Consider the following 12466-nt stretch of genomic DNA (forward strand, 5'->3'; position numbering starts at 1 on the left):
AATACATTTCACATGCTGTTGTGCAAATGGGATAGACAACAGGTGGAAATTATAGGCAATTAGCAAGACACCCCCAATAAAGGAGTGGTTCTGCAGGTGGTGACCACAGACCACTTCTCAATGCTTCTCACTTCTCACTTTTGAATGCTGGCGGTGCTTTCACTCTAGTGGTAGCATGAGACGGAGTCTACAACCCACACAAGTGGCTCAGGTAGTGCAGCTCATCCAGGATGGCACATCAATGCGAGCTGTGGCAAGGTTTGCTGTGTCTGTCAGCGTAGTGTCCAGAGCATGGAGCCGCTTCCAGGAGACAGGCCAGTACATCAGGAGACGTGGAGGAGGCTGTAGAAGGGCAACAACCCAGCAGCAGGACCGCTACCTCATGGTGTGGGGTGGCATTTCTTTGGGGGGCCACACAGCCCTCCATGTGCTCGCCAGAGTTAGCCTGACTGCCATTAGGTACCGAGATGAGATCCTCAGACCCCTTCTGAGACCATATGCTGGTGCGGTTCGCCCTGGGTTCCTCCTAATGCAAGACAATGCTAGACCTCATGTGGCTGGAGTGTTTCAGCAGTTGCTGCAAGAGGAAGGCATTGATGCTATGGACTGGCCCGCCCGTTCCTCAGACCCGAATCCAATTGAGCACATCTGTGACATCATGTCTCGCTCCATCCACCAACGCCACGTTGCACCACAGACTGTCCAGGAGTTGGCGGATGCTTTAGTCCAGGTCTGGGAGGAGATCCCTCAGGAGACCATTCGCCACCTCATCAGGAGCATGCCCAGGCGTTGTAGGGAGGTCATACGGCACGTGGAGGCCACACACACTACTGAGCCTAATTTTTACTTGTTTTAAGGACATTACATCAAAGTTGGATCAGCCTGTAGTGTGGTTTTCCACTTTAATTTTGAGTGTGACTCCAAATCCAGACCTCTATGGGTTGATAAATTGGATTTCCATTGATTATTTTTGTGTGATTTTGTTGTCAGCCCATTCAACTATGTAAAGAAAAAAGTATTTAATAAGATTATTTCATTCATTCAGATCTAGGATATGTTATTTTAGTGTTGTCTTTATTTTTTTGAGCAGTGTATATATAAAGCACAGGAACATCATGTTTTTGACTGCACTGGGCCTTTAAGCTACAGTTACATGTTATGAATTGAGGTAGCTAATTGGGTATAGTGAGCTGTGTGTAAAGTTATCAGTTAGCCTATGTATAAGAGCCCCGGGCGAGACCCAGATACAGGAGGCAGTTGGTTTGAGTCTTGATATTTATTAAACAATCCAAAAGGGTAGGCAAGAGAATGGTCATGGACAGGCAAAAGGTCAAAACCAGTTCAGAGACCAGGAGGTACAGAGTGGCAGGCAGGCTCGAGGTCAGAGCAGGCAGACGGGTCAGGCAGGCGGGAATGTAGTCCAGAAAACAGGCAAGAGTCAAAAACCGTGAGGACTAGCAAAAAGACAATAGATATAGGAGTACATGGGGAAAACCTCTGGTTGACTTGAAAAGCATACAAGACAAACTGGCACAGAGAGACAGGAAACACAGGGATAAATACACCAAGGATAATAAGCGACACCTGGAGGGGGTGGAGACAATCACAAGACAGGTGGAACAGATCAGGGTGTGACACTGAGTTAATTGGCTGATTCAGTCAAAAGCCTTTAGATATATATACATATATATATTATTTGATACACTGGACTTAATATGGTATATTACTGTACAAGATTATTTAAAGTTTTTTAAAATAAAATACTGTGTTGTAATTGTATGTTGCAAATAAGTAGCTATATCTGCATTGTATTTGTAAATTGCATCACCCTGTGCTATCAATGGGTGATCAAAGTAATGGCTTGAGCTTTACAGTACATGATAAAAGGTGAAAATGTTCAAAAGAACTCTTGCACTGTGTTCGTACAGTAGTCTCTCCTTACTCTGTAAAAGGGAACTCACTCCACAGAAATAAAATGAATCATATTTCAATGATGCATACGTCCGCTCTATGTGTTTCCTCTAAGCACTCTACCACCCACCTTTTTCCATTTCCTGTTTCTGATGCATTGAGTGTATTTTTTTTCTTATAGTCATAGTATGGCAAAACCACTTGGTACAGTAACACTGGGTGTCCGGATACATATTCAATCCAAAGTAACCCACCATGATCCAATGATACTTTATCTTGCAGGATGTAGCCTCAGGTAACAGTGGCCAGGAGGGAAGATGGATTAGGTGTGAATGTGAGGGTGGCAGGCAAAGTGAAAGCCATGGATGTAGTGACAGTCGGAGGAAGAGAGGGGGACGGTGAAGGAGCAGATGGAGGGAGGGATGGAAGGAGGGAGGATGAAAGGCTACTCAACACACCGGACAGATGAGGGATGAGACTAGGGAGAGGAATGAGTGAGTGATTTGTTAGATGGAAGGAGGGAGGAGTCCGCAGTGGGAGCAGGAGGATGAGGGTTAGATATGGGGTACCGGGGGTGTCTCAGAGTTCCTATGCCAGGGGGGTCCCACCCCACCTGCCTCCCTGCCTGTCCGCCCCACTCCCTTTCTCTTCCTGTCTCCCTCCAACCCTTCCGCGACAGCTCCACACTCCGGATCAGTAGAGCCGGGGATCGTGCATATAATCCATCCCACGTGCCTGATGCATTTTTAATTGTATGGGAGAGGAGAGGAGGAGATGGAAATGGAGGATGAGGGACAGAGATTGAGCTCTGTGGTGGCTAGTGGCTCGGCCGTGGAGGCAGAGCAGCGTAACTACATGGGTACACATCCCTTGTAATGCCAGTTAAGTTAGATGGCTATCTCCGGTGACAGTCCCCCCCAACTTCCATCCAGCCTATTGTGTCTGTCAGTGCTGATTGACTTACAGTATAATTCCTTCACCCAATCCAACACCTATCTTTATGGCATGGCTGACAGACACAACATGGCATGACTGACAGAGAAGCTTAAAACTGGAAAGCTCATAATCCATCAATATTATGTTAAATTAACATTTATTTGGCGTATGCAGAGCATACAGTGGGATGTATACGGGAATATAACATTGCATTGTACCATGTACTATTGAAGTAACAATTGTTTTTTTTTTTAATCCCAATGTCAAACTATAATGCACAGGATAGCTTGGACCTGTTGAATTGAGGAAACAAAGTCAGCCATAGATGATGACGAATCTCTAAACCCTTCAGCTGAACTATTTGAGTGGTCATCAGCAGTGTCCATGTGACATTATACTTGCTATACCAGAAACCAACCAAATCGCGCATCAGCCATTGAGAATTGAACCTCTGAAGCAGGGCCATAAGGATGCATTGAGGTCATATCGGCTCTGATGACCTCCTAGTAGGGGGTGAAAGGTGTTAACCGGGAACAGCACATATCAGTTTGTGGCCTGGAGATGTGGACCTGGCAACAGGTTCGTCTTTCCAAGCTGCTGTGTGGCGAGTACCGTCCTCCCGTGATCTGCTGCGGCACCATGTTGTTTTTCGTGGGAGCTATCTGTATATGTCCTGTCTTGTACGTGAGTTTTATTTCAATTCTAAAAGTGTTCAGTTGTCATTGTAATAGTCCCATAATCTTTTTAAACATTCACTTTTAATTGTGAATTACAGTATGTGTATTTTTACATAGAGACTTAAGAGGTAATTTATTTTTATCATGCAGCAAGTAGTCCCAGTCATTCACGGTTCTGTTACTCCAGCAGTATTGATGCTGATGAAAAAAATACTAAAATGTATTGAAATCACTTATTAGCACAAGTGTCAATGGCCTTTCCAAACCAAGTTTTCATAGTATTGCTTCTAACTCAGTGTCACTGTATATTAATTTCTCAAGGAAAAGGTAAAATACTTGCAACGAGCGTAATGTCTGTCATTCTGTATGAACAAACGTTTCCTATCAAGCCCTTTGCACTGATGTTCCTGGAGAAACTCTTGCTTGGTTGGTAGTAGGACAGGAGGCATGAGTCTGAGTATTTAGGGATTGTTGTCACTGTGTGGGAAAACACAAAACAAATGACCCCAGTACAATGCAAAGACATATTCTCATATACACCCCACTCTATTTGGAGCAGCAGGTAGCCTAGTGGTTAGAGCATTGGACCAGTAACTGAAAGATGGCTAGATCAAATCCCTGAGCTGACAAGGTAAAAATCTGTTGTTCTGCCTCCTAACCACTGTTCCTAGGCCGTCATTGTAAATAACAATTTGTTCTTAACAGACTTTCCTAGCTTTAAATGAAAACATATTCAGTGCATTAGCCAAATAAATATTACATGACCAAAAGTATGATCACTGAATGTCTCATTCCAAAATCATGGGCATTAATATGGAGTAGGTCCCCCCTTTAACAGTTATTCCACACCAATCTCGACAAATCATTTCTGTATGGACCTCGCTTTGTGCACAGGGGCATTGTCATACTGAAACATGAAAAGGGCCTTCCCCAAACTGTTGCCACAAAGTTGAAATCACAGAATCGTCTAGAATGTCAATGTATGCTGTAGCGTTGAGATTTCCCTTCACTGGAACTTAGGGGCCTTTCCCGAACCATGAAAAACAGCCCTAGACCATTATTCCTCCTCAACCAAACTTTACAGTTAGCACTATGCATTCAGGCAGGTAGCATTCTCCTGGCATCCACCAAATCCAGATTTGTCCGTCGGATTGCAAGATGGTAAAGCGTGATTTATCACTCCAGAGAACGCGTTTCCACTGCTTCAGTGTCCAATGGCGGCAAGCTTTACTCAACTCCAGCAGACGCTTGGCATTGCGCATGGTGATCTTAGGCTTGTGTGCGACTGCTCAGCCATGGAAACCCATTTCATGAAGCTCCTGATGAACAGTTCTTGTGCTGACGTTGCTTCCAGAGGCAATTTGGAACTTGGTAGTGGGTGTTGCAACCGAGGACAGGCGATTTTTACGGGATACGTGCTTCAGCACTTGGCGGCCCTGTTTTTGAGCTTATGTGGCCAACCACACCGCGGCTGAGCCGTTGTTGCTCCTAGATGTTTTCACTTCACAATAACAGCACAGACATTTGACCATGGCAGCTCTAGCAGGGCAGAAATGTGACGACCTGACTTGTTGGAAAGGTGGCACCCTATGACGGTGCCACTTTGAATGTCACTGAGCTCTTTTAAGTAAGGGCATTCTACTGCAAATGTTAATCTATTTTTTATTTATTTCACCTTTATTTAACCAGGTAGGCCAGTTGAGAACAAGTTCTCATTTACAACTGCGACCTGGCCAAGATAATGCAAAGCAGTGCAACAAAAACACAGTTACACATGGGATAAACAAACGTACAGTCAATAACACAATAGAAAAATCTGTATAAAGTGTGTGCAAATTATGTAAGGAGGTAAGGTAATAAATAGGCCAATAGTGGCAAAGTAATTACAATTTAGCAATTTACACTGGAGTGATATGTACAGATGAGGACGTGCAAGTAGAAATACTAGTGTGCAAAAGAGCAGAAAAACTAAAACAAAGAGCAAAACATGTCAATAAAACAATATGGGGATGAGGTAGGTAGTTGGTTGGATGGGCTATTTACAGATGGGCTGGGTACAGCGATCGGTAAGCTGCTCTGACAGCTGACGCTTAAAGTCAGTGAGGGAGATCAGTCTCCAACTTCAGAGATTTTTGCAATTTGTTCCAGTCATTGGCAGCAGAGAACTGGAAGGAAAGACAGCCAAAGTAGGTGTTGGCTTTGGGGATGACCAGTGAAATATACCTGCTGGAGCGCGTGCTACAGGTGGGTGTTGCTATGGTGACCAGTGCGCTGAGATAAGGCGGAGCTATACCTAGCAAAGACTTAGATGACCTGGAGCCAGTGGGTGAGAGTTTAAATACCTAGGTGTCTGGCTAGACTGTACAGTTGTCCACATATTCTAAGTCAGAACCAACCAGAGTAGTGAAGCTAGTCGGGCGGGCGGGTAGCGATTGGTTGAAGAGCATGCATTTAGTTTTACTAGCATTTAAGAGTAGTTGGAGGCCACAGAAGGAGTGTTGTATGGCGTTGAAGCTCGTTTGGAGGTTTGATAACACAGGATCCAAAGGGCCAGATGTATACAGAATGATGTCGTCTGCGTAGAGGTGGATCAATGAATCACCTTCAGCAAGAGTGACATCATTGATATAAATATAGAGAAAAGAGTTGGCCCGAGAATTCAACCCTGTGGCACCCCCATAGAGACTGCCAGAGGTCTGGACAACAGGCCCTCCGATTTGACACACGGAACTCTATCCGAGAAGTAGTTAGTGAACCAAGCGAGGCAGTCGTTAGAGAAACCAAGGCTGTTGAGTCTGCCGATAAGAATACGGTGATTGACAGAGTCGAAAGCCTTGGCCAGGTCGATGAAGACTGCTGCACAGTATTGTCTTTTATCGATGGCGGTTATGATATCGTTTAGGACCTTGAGCGTGGCTGAGGTGCACCCATGACCAGCTCGAAAACCAGATTGCATAGGTACGGTGGGATTCGAAATGGTCGGTGATCTGTTTGTTCACTTGGCTTTCAAAGACTTTATAAAAGGCAGGGCAAGATGGATATAGGTCTGTAACAGTTTGGGTCTAGAGTGTCTCCCCATTTGAAGAGGGGGATGACCGCAGCCGCTTTCCAATCTTTAGGAATCTCAGACGATACAAAAGAGAGGTTGAACAGACTAGTAATAGGGGTTGCAACAATGGCGGCGGATAATTTTAGGAAGAGAGGGTCCAGATTGTCTAGCCCAGCTGATTTGTAGGGATCCAGATTTTGCAGCTCTTTCAGGACATCAGCTGTCTGGATTTAGGTGAAGGAGAAGCGGGGGGGAGGGCTTGGACCAGTTGCTGCGGGGGTTGCAGAGCTGTTGCCCGGGGTTGGGGTTACCAGGTGGAAAGCATTGCCAGCCGTAGAGAAATGCTTATGGAAATTCTCGATTATCGTGGATTTATCAGTGGTGACAGTGTTTCCTAGTCTCATTGCAGTGGGCATCTAGGAGGAGGTACTCTCATTCTCCATGGACTCTACAGTGTCCCAAAACTTTTTGGAATTAGTGCTGCCGGATGCAAATTTCTGTTTGAAAAAGCTAACCTTTGCTTTCCTAACTGACTGTGTATTGGGTCCTGCCTTCCCTGAAAAGTTGCATATCGCGGGGACTATTCGATCTATGGCGATTGCATGGCTGTGTGCTCGATTTTATACACCTATTAGCAATGGGTGTGACTGAAATAGCCCAATCCACTAATTTGAAGGGGCGTCCACTGGCTTTTGAATATATAGTGTAGGATAATTTTGGATTTCGATAACATAATATTGATAGAATATGAGTAAATTATTGTGAGAGCGTACGCACCATTTATTAATTTAAAACCATCAATGAGTTGATGTTTGATAAAATACTGGCCATGGTCTCACTTGAGAGAGAAGGTAGGTAATAGATATCCTGGCCATGGTCTCACATGAGAGAGAGGAGGCAGGTACAGATATCCTGGCCATGGTCTCACCTGAGAGAGAGGAGGCAGGTACAGATATCCTGGCCATGGTCTCACCTGAGAGAGAGGATGCAGATACAGATATCCTGGCCATGGTCTCACCTGAGAGAGAGAAGGCAGATACAGATATCCTGGCCATGGTCTCACCTGAGAGAGAGGAGGCAGGTACAGATATCCTGGCCATGGTCTCACCTGAGAGAGAGGAGGCAGGTACAGATATCCTGGCCATGGTCTCACCTGAGAGAGAGGAGGCAGGTACATATATCCTGGCCATGGTCTCACCTGAGAGAGAGGAGGCAGGTACAGATATCCTGGCCATGGTCTCACCTGAGAGAGAGGAGGCAGGTACAGATATCCTGGCCATGGTCTCACCTGAGAGAGAGGAGGCAGATACAGATATCCTGGCCATGGTCTCACCTGAGAGAGAGGAGGCAGGTACAGATATCCTGGCCATGGTCTCACCTGAGAGAGAGGAGGCAGGTACAGATATCCTGGCCATGGTCTCACCTGAGAGAGAGGAGGCAGAGACAGATATCCTGGCCATGGTCTCACCTGAGAGAGAGGAGGCAGGTACAGATATCCTGGCCATGGTCTCACATGAGAGAGAGGAGGCAGGTACAGATATCCTGGCCATGGTCTCACCTGAGAGAGAGGAGGCAGGTACAGATATCCTGGCCATGGTCTCACCTGAGAGAGAGGAGGCAGGTACAGATATCCTTGTCATGGTCTCACCTGAGAGAGAGGAGGCAGATACAGATATCCTGGCCATGGTCTCACATGAGAGAGAGGAGGCGGATACAGATATCCTGGCCATGGTCTCACCTGAGAGAGAGGAGGCAGATACAGATATCCTGGCCATGGTCTCACCTGAGAGAGAGGAGGCAGGTACAGATATCCTGGCCATGGTCTCACATGAGAGAGAGGAAGCAGGTACAGATATCCTGGCCATGGTCTCACATGAGAGAGAGGAAGCAGGTACAGATATCCTGGCCATGGTCTCACCTGAGAGAGAGGAGGCAGATACAGATATCCTGGCCATGGTCTCACATGAGAGAGAGGAAGCAGGTACAGATATCCTGGCCATGGTCTCACCTGAGAGAGAGGAGGCAGATACAGATATCCTGGCCATGGTCTCACCTGAGAGAGAGGAGGCAGGTACAGATATCCTGGCCATGGTCTCACCTGAGAGAAAGGAGGCAGGTACAGATATCCTGGCCATGGTCTCACATGAGAGAGAGGAGGCAGATACAGATATCCTGGCCATGGTCTCACCTGAGAGAGAGGAGGCAGATACAGATATCCTGGCCATGGTCTCACCTGAGAGAGAGGAGGCAGGTACAGATATCCTGGCCATGGTCTCACATGAGAGAGAGGAAGCAGGTACAGATATCCTGGCCATGGTCTCACATGAGAGAGAGGAAGCAGGTACAGATATCCTGGCCATGGTCTCACCTGAGAGAGAGGAGGCAGATACAGATATCCTGGCCATGGTCTCACCTGAGAGAGAGGAGGCAGGTACAGATATCCTGGCCATGGTCTCACATGAGAGAGAGGAAGCAGGTACAGATATCCTGGCCATGGTCTCACCTGAGAGAGAGGAGGCAGATACAGATATCCTGGCCATGGTCTCACCTGAGAGAGAGGAGGCAGGTACAGATATCCTGGCCATGGTCTCACATGAGAGAGTGGAGGCAGATACAGATATCCTGGCCATGGTCTCACATGAGAGAGAGGAAGCAGGTACAGATATCCTGGCCATGGTCTCACCTGAGAGAAAGGAGGCAGGTACAGATATCCTGGCCATGGTCTCACATGAGAGAGAGGAGGCAGATACAGATTACCATGGCCATGGTCTCACCTGAGAGAGAGGAGGCAGGTACAGATATCCTGGCCATGGTCTCACATGAGAGAGTGGAGGCAGATACAGATATCCTGGCCATCGCCTCACCTGAGAGCAAGGTAGGTAGGTTAGATTCTAACTCAATGTAATTGTATATTCATTTCTCAAGTATACACAAAATACGTGTAACAAGTGTAATGTCTGCCATTCTGTACGAACACAAGTTTCCTACCAAGCCCTTCGGTAGATGTTCCTGGAGAAAATGTTGCTTGGTTGGTAATGGGACAAGTCTCAGTCTTGTCACTTCAATAGTACAAGGTACAATGCAATGTCATATTCCCACTGTATCCTGTGCATATGCCAAATAAACATTGATTTAGATAACATAATATGGATGGAATTTGAGTACATTATAGTCAGAACGTACGCACTGTTTGTGAATTCAACCATCAATTCACTAACAATGCTTTGTTGATTAAAGCCAAATTAGTCAGTGTCACAACAGTGTCCTTTACATACAGTGCATTTGGAAAGTATTCAGACCCCTTGACTTTTTCCACATATTGTTGTGTTACAGCCTTATTCTAAAATGTATTAAGGACTGGGAGGGACTGGGAGACTAGTCAGGATGAACGGAGCAAAGTAGAGCGAGATCGTTGATGAAAACCTGCTCCAGAGCGCTCAGGACCTCAGACTGGGGCGAAGGTTCACCTTCCAATAGGACAACGACCTGAAGCACACAACCAAGACAATGAAAGAGTTGCCAAGCCAGATCGAACATCTCTGGAGAGACCTGAAAATAGCTATGCTGCGACACTCCCCAGCCAACCTGACAGAGCTTGAGAGGATCTGCAGAGAAGAATGAGAGAAACTCCTCAAATACAGATGTGCCAAGCTTGTAGCATCATACCCAAGAAGACTCAAGGCTGTAATCACTGCCAAAGGTGCTTAAACAAAGTATTGAGTAGAGGTCTTGAATACTTATGTAAATGTAACATTTAAGTTTTTTATTTTAATACATTTGCAAAAATTCCTCAACTTGTTTTTGCTTTATCATTATGGGGTATTGTGTGTAGATTGATGAGGGGGGGAAAAACTATTTAATCAATTTAAGAATAAGGCTATAATGTAAAAAATGAGGAAAAAGTCAATGGGTTGGAATACTTTAAAGCTTGCACTGTACATAGGTTCTAGTGTTGTTCTGTAACCAGTGTAACACGTGTCATGCTAATGTAACATCCTATGACTTGATGGCCCATAGTCCACCAATATGTTATGCAGATGAGCCACTGTTTACTTGACTGACCACACTGGGTATTCATTCAGTCATTCTAGTGGGTAGTTCACAGTAGGTAGGAATCAATGCTGTATATAGGCAGGCTAGCTGCTGAACTGGCAAACATAGCTAAATATTTTGGTCGATTACAAAAAAAAATATTATTGAATCACAAAGCATAAGAGAAAATGCATACAGTATTTCTTACCTCTTTTTATAACGACACAGGATGAGACCCAAACGCAAACACATGAGGCAGATGGTTCAAGTCTCTGATATTTATTATAGACAAGGGGCAGGCAAGAGGCAGGTCGAGCACAGGCAGAAGCACAGGCAGAAGTTTGTAAACCAGGTCAGAGTCAGATGGGTACAGGACGGCGGGCAGGCTTGAGGTCACGCAGAAAAGGTCAGAACCGGGAGGACTAGAAAAACAGGAGTACGGAAAAACATGTTGGTAGGCTTGATGAGGCTTATAACATTTTTGACATGCATTTTTCTGGATTTTTTGTTGTTATTCTGTCTCCCACTGTTCAAATAAACCTACCATTAAAATTATAGACTGATCATTTCTTTGTCAGTGGGCAAACGTACAAAATCAGCAGGGGATCATATACTTTTTTCCCTCAATGTAAATACACAGGGGATAATGGGAACAAATGGGAGACACCAGGTGAGGGGTCGAGACAAGCACAAGGCAGGTGAAACAAATCAGGGTGTGACACTTTTTCAATGTTGGGGTTTGCACAACCACAACTTGTACAGCCTCAGGTTAATTTGAAATCAGACTGTCTCCACTCGTATCAGCCTGTGAAATACATGTTTATGTGATATTACTGTACCATCAACAATCTGCATATCTAGCTTTAGCTAGCTAACGTTAGCTAGTTGAAAAAAAAGAAATTGGACATCTTGTGGGGTTTATGCTGTGTAGCTACATGATGCAATTGTTAGATTCCCTTGAGTGCAAAACAGTCAGAATACAGAAGATGTTAGCTAGCTTGAACATTGAACACACTAAGGATAGCAGCTAACGTAGCTAGCAGGCTTAAAACTCAACCCAACACTTACCTAAAGCTACCAGTCCATGAGAATGGTGGCCATTTCTGAGTCACTCTTTCAAAATGTATTCCCATGTTTATCCGGTTCCTTGATTGGTCATGAGCAGCCTTTTTCTAGCTTATTTTTCTCTTTTGGGGTCGAGTTGTTCCAAGAACCGAGAATAATGCTTGTTGGCTTCATCTGCTCTGTTTATTTCTGGTGGCTGTAACGTTAGGTTACAAGTGACATTCACTTCCTCTCCAGCTCCGGGGCAGCAGGGTCATTCGAGTAGGTGGGATTAGCGCTAAGTCATACCTTGCCTGGAAGGCCAGCCCAAGGTAGCTCAGGGCTTAACCAAAGACACACCTAGCCCAGGAGGCCAGCCTATGGCGGCTCAGGGCTCAACGCCCTTGTTTTCATTCAAAGTAAAAACACTACAGAAGAAGTGGGGTGGCATAGGGTCACTCACAACCTGCGTATTCCTGTTTTAATAAAAATGACAGTATATTGTCATCCAAGACAAATGCAGACAATATTTCCTAATTGTTTTGGTGCAGCAGGTTGTATGTTTCTTTCAGTCCTGTTTACCACGTAGCCATGGAAGCTAGAATAACAACATAATTTGTTTTGCCAGAGAAGTGATATTTTCATTTGGGTCCAAATTGCCAGCTGGATAATTCCTGTGGTACTGCATCTACCATGTCAAACTCCGAGGACAGAGGTCTCCATCAAATTGCTGCTCTCCTTTCCATGCATATTAAAGAAACTTGTCATCCGGCCGTTTGATGGGAGCACAACAGATAAGAGGCTGGGGCCCTCCAGG

This window comes from Salmo salar, chromosome 09, assembly GCF_965601325.2.
Source record: "Salmo salar chromosome 09, fSalSal1, whole genome shotgun sequence".
In the NCBI taxonomy this organism is placed as follows: Eukaryota; Metazoa; Chordata; class Actinopteri; order Salmoniformes; family Salmonidae; genus Salmo; species Salmo salar.